The sequence below is a fragment of the Lissotriton vulgaris genome, chromosome 2_1, assembly GCF_964263255.1.
Source record: "Lissotriton vulgaris chromosome 2_1, aLisVul1.2, whole genome shotgun sequence".
Lineage (NCBI taxonomy): Eukaryota > Metazoa > Chordata > Amphibia > Caudata > Salamandridae > Lissotriton > Lissotriton vulgaris.
The window spans coordinates 2,064,626,128-2,064,642,951 of record NC_141687.1 but is presented as its reverse complement, the minus strand read 5'-3'; the positions used below and the strand labels follow the sequence as shown (position 1 = coordinate 2,064,642,951).

The window sequence follows — 16,824 nt, the reverse complement described above, 5'->3', positions numbered from 1 at the left end:
GTACTGCTCTTCCCAGATCTGCACTTGCTGGCGCAGAAAAACAGAAGAACTGATGTCAGCGCACAAGGGCGGCGTCTAAGTAGTCCAACGACATCATCCCGGCAATCACAACGCCAATGACGGCCGCGTAGCCGCGGACGACTCCTACCGACGCGCAGGGGTACTGCTACGCAAAACTTTCCAGATCCAGTCTGACACCTGGGGATATTCTAAGGTAAGGAATCGAACACTAACCTGTTTCTTTCAGATAGGCTCCGCACGCAGAGCTGCAGGAGGAGTACCACCTGCATCCCTCGTCACGTCGGCCGACGGACGGGGAGAAGTTAAAGAGCGACAATGCTTCTTCGACTCATTCTATTGTTTTGATTTACCGGAGGAGTGCGGAGACTTGGAAGAAGATTGGTGGTGGTAGCTTGACCTCCCACGCAACCGGGACCTTGAACGGCGTGGAGCGGACTTCCGGGCCTCAAGAAGCTTTCGGGACCACTCCTGCAAAGACTTGGGGTTCATGGTCCGGCAGTCAGAACATGACTTGGAGTCGTGGTCGGGTTCCAGACAGAACGGGCACACACAGTGCGGATCCGTCACTGACATCAACTTTAAGCAGGAACCGCAGGCCTTGAAACCAGGCATCCCTCGTGCACCAGGATTCGATGGACTCAAAAATGATGTCAACAAAATTCAAGAAAAAGTCAGACAAAAAGTGACTGGAGGCACTGCTCTCTTCAGATCTGCGCTGGCTGGCGCGGAATAAGGAAGAACAGATGTCAGCATGCGAGGGTGGCTTTTAAGTAGCTACTGCAACGTCATCCCAGCGACCACGATGCCAACGACGAACACGGAGCCAACCAATTCCACCTTTTGACGTGCAGGGGTACTGCTGTTGAAAAATTCTCCGGATCCAGCCTGACGCCTGGGGTAATTCCCTAAGGTAAGGAATCTATAACTAATTGTCTCTTTTAGATAACGAACATCAATGCAAAAGACATTCTGCAGGGCAGACAGCTGAGCAACAATACCATTCTACTCAGGGCTACCCCGCCAATCACTGACGGAGGCAGGCGAACCCAGTAGCAAATTGATGCCTCTAGACCCTCAAGAACCCTACCCATATTAAGCTGGTCGCGGGCTTCTGAGGTATTTGCCACCTTTCACTCAGGAACCAGGGCAACAGAGTAGCTCTCCTTCTTGTAGAGCAGCACAGCAGTCCTTCTGAGTCTTCCACACATCCAGAGGTGTGAAGAGATACCAGAAGTAGCCCTTTTACCATCTAAACTCAGTCACAAGGAGACTAGTCGATTTGCATGCACCAGCGCAGCTAGGGGGAGCAGTACTGTTTTCTGCTTGCTGACCCGCATGCCAGGCATTGCACCGAATGTATTCATGATCTGCAGCAACACCCGGACTGACCTGTCAGGGTGTGTGATAGAAGCGAGTGCGTCATCCGCATGAAACAAGACAACATGAGTGTTGCTCCCAACCTCAATATCTCACTCAGTCATGTCTCAGCTGATCAAAATCGCCAATGGCTTCATCGTCAAAGCAAAAAGGAGCAGTGACAAGGAGCATCCCTTTCTTGTGCCCTTCTCAATATGTAAGCCCTCCGACACATGGCTCATGCAAATGCTTGTGTGTTGGCCATCATAGAGCAGCAGCACCCAGGACAGAAAAATCAGCCCCAGTCTCATTCTCCTTAGTACCTCCCAGAGAAAGTCCCAACTGAGAGTTTTGAATGTATTTTCAATATCTAAATCTACCAACACAGCCTTGAAGCCTCGATCAGCTACTGAATGCAACACAAGCGACAACGTCCGCAAATTCATCTGGGTCACTCTACCTGGCACGAAACTGCACTGTTCACTGTGCACTAAGTGGGTTACCACTCCTCACAGTCTGGGTGCAAGAGCTTTCATAAGTATTTTAGTGTCAACCACTAGCATAGGCAAGGGCCTATAAGATTTGACGTCTATAGGGTTCCCACCCAGCTTGGGGAGCATAGCAATCTGGGCCACTCGCATGGATTGTGGTAGCATCCCAAAGCTCCTCGCCTCCAACAAGCGGGGACTAGTGTAGGAGAGTAGGGTCTGCTTCCTATGGTCACCCCCACTTTTGCTGTGATTCTCTGGTTTTTCGACTTCACTGTGGCTGTGGGCCTGCAAATCAGACCCACAGCCCAGCTGTTCTCTCTCTAAATTGATACCATGTACTTTAGGTACATACCTGATTGGGTATAGGGTCACCTTTGTGAGTCCCTGTATAGTGTACCATAGGTACCCAGGGCATAGGTGCATCCAAGGCCTACCAGGAGCTGCAGCATGTATTATGCCACCCCTGGCTGGCCATCCAAACTGACACATCAGGCTGATCACTCAGCTTGGGTAAGGTGGTGTAATCACCCCTTACTTAGATATAGTATATCTATATCTACCTTATATATAGACACATAGTAACCTATAAGTCACTCCTATGGCAAGCCTTAACAATCCTGGAAGCAGAGTGCTTGGTTTTATGTGAGAGGATGCCCTAGCATGAGCGGAGCCCCTCTGCAGCTTTCGGAGCCATCTCCTTATAGCTGTTCTATGATATAGCCATACCATATACTCTTAAGTGCATTATAAGCCTTGCAGTTAATGCTAATTTTGGTTTGGCTTTATCAAAACATGTCGTGTAAGGTGTCAAACACTTTGGAATACACCCCCGCCAGTTCTGGTGGCGGAGGTAGCATTCCACCCTCCTAGAGGGAGAAGACATGTAGTTACTGCTTTACCCGGTTAAAGTTAAACAGAGCCTGAGCATCACAAAATGGATGCTGCTGCCACAGACACAAGTCTGACCTCCTGCTGCTGGACGAACCTCCGGCAAGGGAGGCCTGGACAATAGGTTTCCTGTCAGGGGAGGTGGTAGCACCTCCCCAGACAGCCTGTAGTGTATTGGGGAAGGGTGGGTTGAATAGAAAGATGCTTTTTCAGACACTGCCTGGGGCACACAAGGTGCTCCATGCATAGCCCGGTTCAAACCATTTGCTGCGGCACTCCAGCCCCGCTCTGGCGCTAAACTGGACAAAGGAAAAGGGGTGTAACCACCCCCTTCCCAGGTCCACCCATAGGAGGGACCTAGCAGGTAATCCAGCCCCTAAAATCAGTATAAAGATAGGAGCTGTGTCTAGATACTTTAGATTATCCTGGACTGAAACTCTGAAACGAAACTCTTGGACCTTCGACATTCTATATCGACTAGAAGACTGAAGACATCTCCCTTGTGGTCAAGGAGTGACCACCCTGTGCAAACAGGCACCACCAGTAACTTGCCGGTTTGCTTTGTCGACGCTCCTACTGGAGCCCGAAGACTCAGCGACTCAGGAACTGGACTTCCAGACTTCTCCAACTCCGATCCACATCCACAGCAAAGCTGAGACCCATGGCGGACACGAGAGATGTGGGACCGGATACCCTGGACTTCCTGCATTTTGCCAACTGCTCGACTCCCGAGGTACCCTTGCAGTTGTGCATTGGCGTATGAGAAGTCCCAGACCTAAGCGCCATTTGCACCAAAGCTCAGCCCTCCACACTCCACGAGTGCCGCGTGGGGCCTGCTCCTGCATTTCAGCTTGGCGCGTCTTCCCGGTTGCTAGCCCGCTGGCTAGTTAGCCCTGTGAAGACTTCTTTTTGAATTTACACCGCTGGCCTGGTTTCTCCAGCTCCCATGCAATGGAGAAGCTCCCCAGACCTTGCTGGTCTGACTTGAAGCCAATCTTCACTTCCTGCGTGGGTTGCGTTGCCAAGGCTTGTTGGGTCCAATCCAAAAACCGACGCCACAGTCAGCTAGATCCTTCGTGGGACAACTCGAATCCAGCTTCTGGTCATCGTCGACGCCTCCTGGTCCTCGTGGCTGCAGAGACAAGCTTCACCTCTTCACCTGGAATCTCCTCAACATCGCCTGGTTCCTTCCTGGTCACTGGCTACTGACCCAGACTCTGTCCCCTCTGCTTTCTGTTTCTTCAGTTCCTCGATCCGCCCTTGGATCCACCCGGACACTTTTCCCCTGGTCGCCTGCACCACTTCTTTGCAGATCTCCATAGGAAACATCGACGAAACCCGACACCAATAGACACCTATGCATCCGGCTTCCCCCCGTGAGGTAACTCGAGTACTCTGGTGCTCCCGTGGGTATTGACTATCCAAGTGTCCTATTCTAAAGTGGTTTGGTCGTAGTCCATCCGGAAGTGCCCTAAATCTTTAACTTTGTAACTTTTACGTTCTCCATTCTAAGTCAATAGTAACTCGTGACTTTGTTTAGACACTGCACGCGTCTCCCGTGGGTCTCCTTCTTCCTAACATTTGGTTGTCTAGTGTAGCCCCAGCAATTCCCTAGGCCCTATTCACTATTTCTGAAGTGGTTCTTATACCACTTACTTAGTATATGGTTTGTGAGGCCCCTAGGGCAAAACTGTATTTGTGCAACTTAACGTATGCTATTTAAGTAACTTGTGATGTACCTCGATCTCTGACCTCATAAAGAGCTCAGAGGGGTTGTGTTAGAAATAAATATATATACATTTGATATATACCTTGTGTGGTGTCCTTTCATTGGGTATTCAAGGGATTTTAATTGGTAAAACAAACAGCTTCACATGCTCTTTGGTGTTTAGCCTAAGACTGCTGGTCCATGCTACCACTAGGACAGCTTGTCTATAAGGTTGACTTTACAACCCCCATCAATAAGGATCGTTTAGACTGGTGCAAGGTGCCCACTAGAATAGTGGACATCATATGCCAGGCTAACTTCTCACAACTAGCAGCTCAGAAACACCTGATAGTATTTCACTGGGAGCCCATCCAGGGCCAGTGCCTTACAGCATGCCATTACCTGGACTGCTTCTTGTAGGTCCCCAACCAGGATCTCCCCCTCCAGTCCACTCACCTGCTCCTCCATAAGCAGGCGGGGAGTAGCTTGCGCTCCAAATCATGATAGAATGTCCCATCATCCGTATTGGGTGCATACACATTCAACAGGTATACATCCCTTCCGTTTAACAGGCCGTACAATAAAATGTACCTCCACTCAACATCAGATTTAAATCGTCAAACCTGGAAGGGGACCTGAGGGGCGACCCAGAGGGGCGACCCATATTAAATCCCCACAGGCATAATTAGAGAACGTGGCAGAGGATAATTGCCCCCTCCATTTCTTTTCTACCTTCTGAACCTCGCTCTCCATCAGATGTGTCACCTGCAGCAGAGCAATATGTATGCCCTGCTGATGGACGCATGTTTGTGTCCTACACTGCTTAACATAGGAGTTGAGCTCACGAACATTCCACTTCACCAGTTTCAATCGGGCGGCCATGTCAACTATGTATTATTCATACCAGCCCCCATTCCACCCAACCCCGCCTCCTAACCACACCCCGCGCCCTGCCACCACTTCATCACTCATATCACTCATATCGCCGTCATTACAGCATAACAAAAACAGAACACCCCATCTCACCGACAGGGTAAACACAGAAAACAATATGTGTCTCCCCAATCATCACAACTCTGCTACACCCAACTAGGCAAGAGTTTCCTTCTCCACAATAAACACCTAAAACCTACAAATACCCACAACTTGCAGACAGTCCTCAATCTCAGTGCTATCTGGGTGGAAGCTGCACCTAGTGACCACAACTGCATTTGCCACCCGAGCACATCACACCTACCCAGTCTCACACCTGAAACACACCAGTCACGCTCCTGCAATGCCAATACATACAACCATAGGCTATCACACAGAAAACCTCTCTCCAATACACTCAATATTAAACAATCAAAAGCTAACCTAAGAAACAAAAAGCTAAAAAAAAGACGATTTAAGTGGGATGGGGGATGTGGGGTAAGGGGAGGGAGAAGCAGGCCTTCCCATGTTGCTCAGCACATGCCACCCAGCTGCTCACATCCACGTGCTTTTCATAGAACATGTTGACCAGTTCACCAGTCCGCTGCAGCAGGATCTCCATGGACCCCCCGGCTCTGTGTCCCACATAGACAGTCCATGGCACCACCTGTTTAGGATGACAAGACAACGTAGGACCAACACAGAGGAGCATCAGTGTCAGCAGAGCCAACTTAACCTCAGGTCCCATCCAGACCAAGAGTTTTCTCCACCACATCTACAGTGCTCTCTTCAGAGTTGGAGACTGGCACCGCCTCCACCTGCGCCCTCACCGCCTCTCTCTCCAATCGCTGTTGCTCCAAATAAAACTACCCATCCTTTCAAACCACCAGTAGAGAAGAGGATCGGGAGCCTCATCACCTATGTTTTGCCGCTGGTAGCCAGAGGCGTGAGCGCATTCTCCAATCTCCAGAGCAACAGCGGGCCGGTGCTGGAATCCGACCATCACCCTGAATCTCGACCCAGTCCCACACTGCCTCAGGTGTGGTGAAGAATTGTGAAAGTTCATTGTGGATCACTCATTGATGCTGGGTAAAGGAGCATGTAACTCAGGTCCATTGCTTTGAACTTTTCTTCACCTACCCAAAAGTTCTGCGCATCTGCCTCATCTAATCAAGGAAAATACAAATCACATGGTTCTCAAAAGTGGGGTCCACAGCCTGCTGGATTGCAGGTAGGATGGCATCTCTGTCTCTTTATTTAAGCATTTTAGGGATCACAGTGCACATGGGGTCCCAGCTGGTGGTCTTGGCATCAAGTCACAATGAGCTCTCTCTACCCACAAAGACAGGGGATAATTGAGCTGTGGGGATTATAGCTACAACCCAGTGTTCAAGAAATAGCCCTGGGCTCTGTCCCTCTCCATCCTCTGGGAAGGTGACAAATCTTAGATTGCAGTGTAAGGAGTGTCCCTCCGCAAGTTCGGCTCTGGTTTCCAGTGAAGCCGTCCTGGGAGGGAGGTCAATCAATTTATCTCATAGAGAGGCGACCTTCCACTGAAACTTGGATACGGCTTGTTCCGTGGCCAGGGATTCTTCCGTCACCTTACGGAGGTGCAGTAGGCCAACGTCTCGTGATAAAGGCTCAATTTTTGCCTGAACTGTCGCACTTGATGCTTTAATCTCAGCCTGTATTTGGGTGCCCGTTGTGCCCTGCGGCTCCTGAAGGCCATCCACCCGCTCCAGCAGAGGTAGATTTACCACGACGCTCGATTCTTGGGCCTTGAACTGGTCCATCTTAGTATGTGGGGCTATTCGCTGTGGTCTATTCTTCCCCATTGTAACGTTGCCCAGCAGGAGGAGTAAGCCAGGCCAAATTAATGTACCCCCAGCGATTTGCTCAGATACTTGTAACCCACAAGTTACTACTTGTGTAACAATATATCTGTAAGAGACATTAGTTAGTGATAGATTCCTTACCTTAGAATATCCCCAGGCATCAGACTGGATCCGGAAACTTTTGCGTAGCAATACCACTGTGTGTCGGTAGGCGTCGTCCGCGTCTCCGTGTCCGTCGTCGTTAGCACCGGAATTACGCCGCCGGAATACTTAGAGGCCGCCCTCGCGCGCTGACGTCAGTTCTTATAGACAGCTTTTCTGCGCCAGATACGCAGAGCCATTGTAGAACCAACACTGGTGCCATGAAACTAGAGCCCTGAAAGGGGATGACCTAAACCCTAGATATCGGTTCGCAGAACGGGGAGGATGGGTGGGTCGGTAAGGAATCTATCACTAACTAATGTCTCTTACAGATATATTGTTACACAAGTAGAAACTTTTGCATCTGAAAGAGACACGTTAGTGATAGATTCCTTACCTTAGAATAGATACCCCCGCAATACCAACCCCGGTGGTGGGTCTGCGAAACAATAATCACACCAGAAAGTCCTGGAAGACGGAACGGCCAAAGAAGCAATCCCTCCGGACTTGGCTGTTCAGGCAGTAGTGTCTTGCGAACGTGTGCAGCGAGGCCCACGTAGCTGCCTGACAAATGTCCTGCAAGGGGACTCCTCGGCCCAGGGCAGTAGTAGTTGCCGTGGCCCGAGTGGAGTGGGTCCTCAGCCCAACAGGAGGTTCCTTCTTAGCCAGGAAGTAACACGCTTGGATGCACAACACGAGCCACCGAGAGATGGTCCGCTTGTGCACCGCCCGTCCTTTCTTAGCGCCCACGTAACCAACAAAAAGTTGGTCATCCACTCGGAACTGGCGTGTGCGATCCAGATAGTAAGAGAGCGCACGTTTTGGGTCTAGACGGTGGAGCCTCTCTTCCTCTTTCGAGGGATGCGGAGGCGGAAAGAAGGTGGGCAAGGTGATGGACTGCCCGATGTGGAAAGCTGTGACTACCTTGGGCAGGAAAGAGGGTTTTGTCCGCAACACAACCTTGTCCGGATGGACAGAAAGGAAAGGAGTTTTAGAGGAAAGAGCCTGGAGCTCACTCACTCTCCTGGCAGAGGTGATGGCAATCAGGAAACCAGTCTTAAGGGTAAGAAGACGTAGAGGACAATTATGAAGCGGCTCAAAGGAAGCGCACATCAAGTAAGTTAGAACCAGGTTCAAGTCCCACTGGGGCAACACGAAAGGAACAGGAGGGAACATAAGAGTGATGCCATTTAAGAATCTGTTTACAATGGGGGACTTGAACAAAGAAGGCTGATCAGGTAGCCTTAAGAAGATTGAAAGGGCAGAAAGGTAGCCCTTGATAGTGCCCAGAGCAGAGCCCTGCTGGGCAAGAGAAAGAAGGAAGAGGAGAACCTCAGAAAGAGGGGCATTGAGAGGATCCACAGCTTTTGCTGTGCACCATGCCACAAATCTGTTCCACCTGCAGGCGTATACCGACTTTGTGGAGGGACGCCCGGCTGCCAGAATGACATCACAGACTTCAGGAGGCAAGTAAAATGGCCTCAACTGTCGCCGCTCAATCTCCAAGCATGGAGGTGGAGACTAGATAGGTTCGGGTGGAGGACCGTCCCCTGCTGCTTCAACAGAAGGTCTCCTGAAAAGGCAGACGATTCGGGGGATCGACTGACATACTACCTAGCTCGGGATACCAGTACCTTCGCGCCCAGTCTGGAGCCACCAGGATGACTTGGGCCCGGTCGCGCTTGATTTTCTTCAGCACTCTGGGTGTAGGAAGGTGGATATCTGACTATGGTTAAACCCAACTTTTTGCCTAGTGTTTAGCTGGTTTTCGACTTAGTTGACCTGGGGCCCTGCTATTCAGGACCACAGGCCCTCTGCTCTATCTGTTAAAATGGACTCCATGTACTCTAGGTACATACCAATTTGAACATGGATCACCTTGTGAGCCCCTGTACAGTGTACCCTAGGTCATGGCCATGGCCAGGGCATAGGTGCATCCAAGGCCTACCAGGGGCTGCAGCACGTATTGTGCCACCCCTGGCCTGCCCTTACTATTTGACACAACTGGCTGATCACACAGCTGGGGCACGGTGGTGTAATCACCCTTTGCTGTAGATATAGTATACCTATATCTAACCCCCAAAATGGACACATATACTCATATTAGTCACTCCTATGGCAGGCCTTATCAATCCTGAAGGCAGAGTGCTTGTAATTATGTGAGATGGTGCTCTAGCATGAGCTGAGCCTGTCTGCAGCTTTTGGAACCATGTCCTTATAGCTGTTCCATGATAACACTATACCATATACTCTTAAGTGCATTATAATCCTCGCGGTTATTGCTAACTTTGGCATAGCATTATCGAAACATGTCGTGTAAGATGTCATACGCTTTGGAATACTACCCCCTCGCCAGTTCTGGCGAGGGGGTAGCATTCCACCCTTCTAGAGGGATAAGACATGTATGTAACTGTAACCCCGTTAAAGTTAACCCGAGCCTCAGCGTCACAAAATGGATGCTGCTGCCACAGACACAAGTCTGACCTCCTGCTGCTGGGAGTCCTTCCAGCGAGGGAGGATTGGACAAAGGGTTTCTTGCCTGGGGAGGTGCCAGCACCACCCTAGACAGTACTTTGTGTATCCAGATAGGCAGGGGTGAAAGGAATGAGACATGCCTGGGGCACCAAGGTGTCCCTGTGCATACCCCGGTTCAAACCAGTTGCTGGGGCACTCCAGCCCCAGCTTTGGCGCGAAACCGGACAAAGGATAGGGGGTGTAACCACCCCCCTTCCTGGTCCCACCCATGGAAGGGACCTAGTCACTAGTACAGCCCCCTTTAGCAGAATAAAGGTAGGAGCTGGTCCCATTCCAAATTAGAATATCCTGAACACCTTTACAAGAAGAAACTCTGGACTTCGACGTTCTGCTCCACAGAAGACTGAAGAAATCGCCCTTGTAGCCAAGGAGTGACCACCCTGCACAAGCAGGCACTATCAAGCGCCCTAGCAGTTAACTTTGTTGTCCTTCCTGCCGGAACCAGACCTCAGAGCTCGACGAGACCCGGACTCCCAGACCTCTCCAACCTCTACCCACATCTGCAGCACAGCTGAGACCCGTGGGTGCGACGAGACACGTGGGACCGGCCATCTTTGAAGAACTGCACTTCGCTTCCAGCACAACCTCTGAGGCACCCTCGATAAAGTGCTTTGGGGATTGAGAAGCCCCAGCCCCGAGCAGCTCCTGCACTTAAGACCAACCCTCCAGCATCCACGAGATCTGCGTGGGGCCCTTCTGCTCGATTGCTGCTCGACGCATTGTCTGGTCACTTGCCGGCTGGCTAGTGGCCTCCTAGACGACGAACCGTGAAATCTACACCGCTGGTCTGGTTGCTCCAGACTGGCCCTTGCTTCCTTCCCAAAGAGAAGTACCTCGGACCCTCCTGGTCCGCACCAGACGCCATCTTCACTTGCCGCGTGGGTTGCCTTTGCCAAGGCCTGTTGACTCTGATCCTGGAACAGACACCGCCGACAGCGAGAGCCTGCGTGGGACAGCTCGTGCCTCCATCCTGGTCATCGAAGATACCTCCTGGTTCACGTGGCTGCAGAGTCAAGCGTCACCTCTTCACCTGATCGCGACAACATCACCTGGTTCCTTCCTGGTTCCACTCTGGTTACCGGCTAGTGACTGTGAACATTGTGCCCTCTGCTTTCAGGTCTCCATCTCCCTCGATCCGCCCTTGGATCACTCCGGACATCTTCCTCCTGGTCGCCTGCAGCATCTTTCTACAAGGCTCCATTTACTTCAACGCGGAAACTCGACACACTTTCACACCTATGCACCCGCAGCCCGTGGGTGAGGTAATGAGAAAATGTCGGTGCTCATAGGTAGATTGACTCTCCTAGTGTCCAGGTATCCTGTAGTTTCAGTCTCATGCAGTCGGAACTGTCTTTACTTACCTATTTTGTGAATTGCTCGTGCCCATTGACTTTGCATTGAAACTTGCGTGTGTGTTCTAACACTGCACACGCGTCCCGTGGGCTTCCTGCTCCTTACCTAAGGTTAGGGTAGTGTAGCCCCAGCGATTCTACAGCCTCTGGGCATCCTCATTTCTTCTATTGTTCTACTTATACCATTTACTTAGTGTATGGTTTGTCATGCCCCTAGGGCACCATTGTAATTTGTGCGACTTAGTGTATTTTTCTGAAGAGTATTGTTATGTGCTTAGCCCTCTGATCTCATAAAGAGTTCAGAGGTGTTTGTTAGTAATAAATATATTGTTTATTTTCATAACAATCTGTGTGGTGTCCTTTCATCTGGTATTCAAGGGGTTATATGTGGTAAAACAGCTGGCTTCACATGCCAAAAGCTGCTTTGTCCATGCTACCATTAGGATAGCTGGTCTATAAGGTTGACTTACAAACAATCACCATAAGGGTTGTTTGGACTGATACAAGGTGATCACTAGAACTAGTGAGCATCATATATCAGGCCAACTTCTCACACTGGGCAGAAGTAGTATAGGCGGAAAGGCGTACAACAGACCGCAACTCCACTCGCGACGTAAAGCGTCCCCGAGCGAGTGCCGCATTGGAAATTCCAACGCGCTGTAGTGATGACATTGCGCATTCTCTTCGGTGGCGAATAGATCTACTGATGGGAGGAGCTATTATCTATAACCCTCCAGGGAGCATAGTAGAATTTAGTACTCAGCTTCTCTCTCAGATTCTTCCTGCTTGTCTAAAACATAAAAACATTTTAGTACTAGGAGACTTCAATGTACATTTTGAGTCGCATAGTAACTCACTTACTAAGCATCTTGCAGACAACATGGAAATCCTGCAATTAACACAAATAGTCTACCAGGACACACATAGAGCGGGACACAGGCTGGACCTGATATTTACGAATATCGAGACCACAATTATTAATAATATTGTGCCTCTTACATGGACTGATCATTATAGGATAGATTTCAATATCAGCCTATCTATAAAAAATACGAGACTAACGATACAGACTCCAGCTACAGCTAAAAAATGGAAAAAATTCTCACTGGAGAAATTCCAACAGCACTTTAATTTTAATACTAACTCGGGCTCCTCTACCGAACAAGAAATATATCATCTACAAAAAAGTATTGGGACGCACTTGAACATTGTTCAATAAATACCACTAAATGTAAAACCAGACGAACGGTGTCTGAGAAGTGGTACGGCCCAGATCTCAAGGCTCTTAAAAGAAAATGTATTACGCTGGAACATAAATGGAGGTTAAGTAAAACCATGAATGACAGATCCATTTATAAAAAAGAATTGAAAGCCTATAATGCAGCCATACGGAAAGCAAAAAAAGATTACTTTTCACAGCAAATATTAGAACATAAACATTCCTCTAAAGAACTTTTTAAAATTGTTAGAGAACTCTGTAACCCCCCCAGCCTCACAACAAATCTGTCACCTTCACAGGAGGGATGCAATAAAATCAGCAATTTCTTTTTTGATAAAATAGATAAAATCTATTCATCCTTCTGCAGTAATGACCAGGAAACGACCGAGCATCATGTTGATGCAGAGCCTTTATCTTTGGCCATCTGCCCTGTCTTTGGCCCTTTTTCAGAGGAAGAAGTAAACAAAGTCATGTCAGAAATTAAATCGGGTTCCCCATTGGACCCATGCCCACACAATATTTTCTTACAATTAATTCCTTTAATTGGCCCATTAGTGACGCAAGTACTAAATCACTCACTAGACCAAGCCGAATTTCCAGTTATCTGGAAAACAGCAGTATTGACTCCCTTACTTAAAAAAGTGGGTGCAGACAAACATTCCAGCCAATTACCGGCCCATCTCGCAGTTGCCATATTTTTCAAAAGTATTGGAGAAACTAGTGAACAAACAGCTATCAAATTTTCTGGAAACTAATAACATACTTGATGTTTCGCAGACAGGCTTTAGGTCGAACAACAGTACTGAGACAACTCTCCTGGCAGTACTAGATGATATCAGAAGTCAGGTTGATGTGGGTAAAACGGTGGCCCTGATATTGGTAGATTTATCAGCGGCTTTTGATACCGTATCCCATAACCTTTTAATACAAATGCTAGCCGCAAAAGGAATACAGGGAAAAGCCTTGACTTGGTTGAACTCTTTTCTATCCGACAGATCGCAATCTGTCCGACTAGGCAGCTATACCTCCACACCTCGAAAAATCAAGTATGGCGTACCACAGGGGGCATCATTAAGCCCAACATTATTTAATGTTTACGTGTCATCGTTAGCCACTATTGGGAAGAAGTGGGGCGTCAACATCTGCTCATACGCAGATGATACGCAACTAATGATTGCCTTAAATGGTGAAGAAGATTCCAAAAACAATAGAAACTGCGATGGGGGTTTTGAGAGAAATCAGATACTAGGGGCGCTCTGCCTCAATTAATACGTTACAGTGTGTGGAGTAAGTAGTCAAAGAGTAGTGCGTGAAGAGCAGACGGAAAAAACCCTTAACCGTCTAAAAAGTCCAGGACTTAGCAATAGTACACAGCTGTGCTCTTGCAACTACAATGAGGTGGATACGTTAAGTACAATGACAAAAACAGACTGCTCAACTGCCTTTCTGAATTATCCAGTTGGATGCATAATCATTGTCTGAAATTAAATGCCGAAAAATCGGAGATTTTATTGTTCGGCGGCTCCCAACAACTTTGGGATGACACCTGGTGGCCCAACATTCTTGGTACACCCCCCAAACCAACTCAGACGGCGAGGAATTTGGGAGTCCACATCGACAATGCATTGTCAATGAAAAACCACGTAACAACTATTTGTGGTAAAGGCTTCGCGCTACTGAAAAGGCTACGAAGAGTGTTTCCCTGGATTCCCTTGGAATGTAGAAAGATCCTAGTCCAGTCACTATTAATTAGTAGACTTGATTACGGGAATTCCCCATTCATTGGCATGGCGGATTACTTATTTTCAAAACTACAGCTTGTTGAGAATGCGGCAGCAAAAGCCGTATGTAACAAAAGAAAATATGACTCCGCTACAAGTTGTTTGAGAGCCTTACACTGGCTGCCAATGAGAGAAAGAGCCTCTTTTAAAATACTGTGCATCACCCACAGAGTACTGCACAATACTGGCCCGACCATCCTAAAAAATAGAATCAACTTCTATGTACCAAATAGAAATCTTCGATCCCAATTCACCGCAAGAGCGGTAACCACCCGAATAAAGAAGGTTAGGACGGGTGGCCGTGCCTTCTCACACTTAGCTGCAAACCTGTGGAATAATCTACCGACAGACTTGAGACTTACCGATGACTACCTTACTTTTAGGAAAAAACTTAAAACCACGCTGTTCCCTGACACTCATTAAAATTATCATCGACGGAGGAGGAGCTACGACAGCAAGCAAGATGGCCGCATAGTCTCCCGGCTCCGCTGACCTCCGTCTTACGCTCCAAGATCCTGTAACTTATCCTGATTTCCTGCCCCGGATCCGTGTGTGTGAACTAATTTGCAATCCGATGGTGTGATCCCGGGGTTTTTCTGACATTGTGGAGCTGAGTAACGTCGAGGACCGATTTGTGGCCTAACCCAGTCTGGAAGCTAGGTTCTCGAGTGCTGGCTTAGCCGGGTCTGAGTTGACCAACAGCAGACTGTTGAGGGCGGCAGGGTCCGGTCTCTGGAACTTTCGAAATTTTTGGATTCCTTTGCTACCGTCTGCAGCCTGGTGTTGTGTTGGAGGTGAGGAGACGAGTGACGCACGGTGCTGTGTTGCGGGGGTCCCTGACCCGGAGGCCCGGCACTTGCATCGCCGGCGCACCTTGGGTTGGAGTCTCGTCGCGCACTAATGCATGCTAACGGTTGGTCCCTCACGGCTCAATCCTGCTCCGGCTGATCTTACCCCGGAGAAGGCGCCTCTCCGTTGGGATAATTATGCCTGGAGACACATGGAACCGGGTGGAGCAGGCTCAAAGTGGCCCGTCATTGCGGGAGGTGCTGGCGGCCCTAGAGGCACTTCAGGCGACTGTGGCAGCTCAGACCTGCGGCCTGTTGTCGGCGGCAGATGGACTTAAAGGACTGAGACCGGATCCTGACTCGATGCCCGAGACCCGGCAGCCAGCTTGCCTTTTGATCGACGCCCCAGTGGCGCAATTTGACCCGGTGCTGGAAGCTGTGCCTGCCCCTACAGAAGTGGATCTACTTGAATGGGCTGTGATCGGTGACTTAACAAATTTTTTGGAATCCCCGGTTTTGCAGCTGTCGGAACATTCAACTGCTGTCCCTATCCTGGAACCTTTTAATTGGTACTGTGAACTGTTTTGGATTGTGTCGGACCCCCTCCCCAGTCGGTATATCAAGATGGCGGATGTGATAATGCCTGGCTTCGGAGACGGGAAGGGACATCGTCGGTACCAGCTGCTTACTTTGGGAACTACTGTTCTTTTTTCATCTACTGAACTATGTTAAGACCACTTCTGTGTATCTTTTGACATTTTGATGATGGGGCTTAATTTGTCTGAGGGACTCGGCGGACTCGATCGACGGGGCCAAGGCTGAGACTGTTGTTCGGGTTGTTCATTGTGGTTTTATCGGTAACGGGACTGCTTCATTAGCTTAACGGAGTCCGGGGCAGGGTTGGTGGTTCCCCCCGGGATGTTTTCTCAGTTTGGACTATTCAGACGTGACAGTTTCGGGGGGACCCCTTTGTTAGGGCGGGGGGGGAGAGACCGGGAGCACGTAGAAGATAGCCCTCCTCCATTTCCCCTCTTTGGGTGGGGTTTAATTTCTTTCTGTCTTTCTCTGGGTCTTTCTATATTTCGGGTCTCAGTTCTTGGGCGACAGGCACGCTGCTAGGGGGGTAGGCCGTAGTCATCTGCAGGGGTGCAGGTTGGGGGATTGGTGTTTTGTTTTTCGTTTTATTTCTATGGCCTTTTTTCTTCTTATCTTTCTTTGCCCTTTTCTTTTCTTCCTTTCCGGGTCAGTGTAATGGGTTCATTTTTATGGCCATCTCTGCTGTTTCATATGTGCCTCAATTCTCGCGCTGTTTCATTGCTACTGGGCGGACACTCAGCTGGCGCGAACTGTATTTGTATGCTCTCTTAATCCTGAATAGTATGTTTTAACGCCGCTGACTTACACGAAGATGTTTTAACTGTGGACATATTGCTATTTCGCCCGCCCCCCTTTTTTTGCAACTTGAGATATTGTATGGCACCTGATCCTTCTATCTTATATTATAAAATGGAACCTTTTTATCCTGTTACCAACTTGATATGTTTTACAACCAGTACGTATGGTGGACGTGGCGAATCTGCTCCCTGGGATGCTGAGTCTGGGTCTTGATTGTTTTATTGGGTTGCAACTGCTTAGCGGCCGGCCCTGGGGGTTGTAGGCCCGTGTTTGTACTTGGTTGAAATGTCAAATAAAGGTTTTCCAAAAAAAATAAAAAAATAAAAACAAAAAATCATCATCGACCTGTGCCAGCTCTCTGTACATTGTTCAATTTTAGCGCCATGATATCCTTTTAGGATG

General features: G+C 49.0%; 1 protein-coding gene across 2 annotated transcripts in view; it reads right to left on the bottom strand.

Annotated features, from left to right (window-relative positions):
• DMXL2 (Dmx like 2) overlaps positions 1-16,824 on the bottom strand; it is a 2,078,996-nt gene that overhangs the window by 154,821 nt on the left and 1,907,351 nt on the right. The gene's annotated exons all lie outside the window — the stretch shown is intronic.